Source organism: Nycticebus coucang, chromosome 12 (assembly GCF_027406575.1).
Source record: "Nycticebus coucang isolate mNycCou1 chromosome 12, mNycCou1.pri, whole genome shotgun sequence".
In the NCBI taxonomy this organism is placed as follows: domain Eukaryota; kingdom Metazoa; phylum Chordata; class Mammalia; order Primates; family Lorisidae; genus Nycticebus; species Nycticebus coucang.
In genome coordinates, this window is record NC_069791.1 from 101,064,219 (window position 1) to 101,066,159 (window position 1,941).

The following is a 1,941-nucleotide window of genomic DNA, read 5'->3' on the forward strand; positions in this document are numbered from 1 at the left end:
CCCAACCCAGGCCTGCTAAACAACAATGACAACTACAACCAAAAAAATAGCCGGGCGTCATGGCAGGTGCCTATAGTCCCAGATACTTGGGAGGCAAAAGCAAGAGAATCACTTAAGCCTAAGAGTTGGAGGTTGCTATGAGCTGTAACGCCACGGTGCTGTCTAAAAAAAAAAAAAGGATTTAAATCTAAGGCATGAAACAATGAAAATCATCAAAGAAAGTGAGAGGAAAACACTTGAAGATATTGGCCTAGGGAAAGATTTTATAAAGAAAACTTCTGTGGCCATTGTAACAAAAATAAACAAATGGGACTTAATTAAACTGAAAGCTTCTATACAGCTAAGGAAACAACAACCAAAGCAAATAGACAACCTTCAGAATGGAAAAAGATTTTGCATATTATGAATTGGACAAAAGCTTGATAACTAGGATCTATAGAGAACTCAAATTAATCAACAAAGACCCAACAATCCCATATATCACTTGGCAAGAGACATGAATAGAACCTTCTGTAAAGTAGACAGATGAATGGCTAACAAACATATGAAAAAATAGTCATCCTCCCTAATCATCAGAGAAATGCAAATCAAAACTACCCTGAGATATCACCTAACCCCAGTGAGAATGGCCCACATCACAAATTCTCAAAACTGTAGATGCTGGCATGGATGTGGAGAGAAAGGACACTTTTATACTGCTGGTGGGACTGCAAAATAATACAATCTTTTTGGAAGGAAGTATGGAGAATCCTCAAACAACTCAAATTAGACCTCCCATTTGATCCTACAATCCTATTAATAGGCATCTACCCAGAAGAAAAAAAAAATCCTTTTATCATAAGGACATTTGTACTAGACTATTTACCACAGCTCAACTTACAATCACCAAAATGTGGAAACAGCCTAAACGCCCACCAATCCAGGAATGGATCAACAAGCTGTGGTATATGTATACCATGGGATACTATTCAGCCATTTAAAAAGATGGAGACTTTACATCTTTTGTATTAACCGGGATGGAGGTGGAACACATTCTTCATAGTAAAGCATGACAAGAATAGAGAAGCAAGTATCCAATGTACTCAATTCTAATATGAAGGCAGTAGATGAGCTAATAAAAGGAGGGGATAGCGGATGAGGAAGCAGGGAGAGGGGAAGAGGAAGGGGGTTGGGGGTCTCAGTGTATGGCACGCCTATTGGGGGCAGGACACAATTCTAAGTGGGTCTTTATCTAACAAATGCAATCAGTGTAACCTAATTCTTTGTACTCTCAATGAATCCCAAACAATAAAAAAAGAAAAAAAGGGGCGGCACCTGCGGCTCAAAGGAGTAGGGCGCCGGCCCTATATGCTAGAGGTGGTGGGATCAAACCCAGCCCCGGCCAGAAACTGCAAAAAAAAAAGAAAAGAAAAAATGAATGCCACCCTTACTTTACAGACACACAGTGAGAAGCTCTTGGCAGAGCTAAGTTAAAATCTAGGTTGTCTGATGTCCAGATCAGGGCAGTATGCTCTGATGTTGCTGCTTCTATTTTCCATGACCATCCAGTTGGATGGTTCCTCTGTAACTTGGACTTTAAAGCATCAGGACAATAACAAACATTTGTAAAAGCAAGAACCCAAGCTGCTACCTCTGGAGAGCCTTCTGTGCCTCTAAAATGTTTTGATTCCCAAGGGCTTTTAGCCAAGCTGTAGGTGGTGACAGAGTAGGTGAGTCATTCCAGCCCACACCCGTTCTCTGCTGAAGGGCCCCAGCATCTGTGTGTCTTGGGTGATATGGGAAATAGGTGCTCTGAGATGATTCAGGTCCCAGAGAGGGAGGGCTGCTATTATGGCCAAGATCTTCCTCATCCCCAGTGGTTAAAGCAAAAGTAGTGATGGCCTCTGTCCATCAGAACATACATAAAGAAACTCACAGAGCACAGGGGATGGCCTCAAAAAA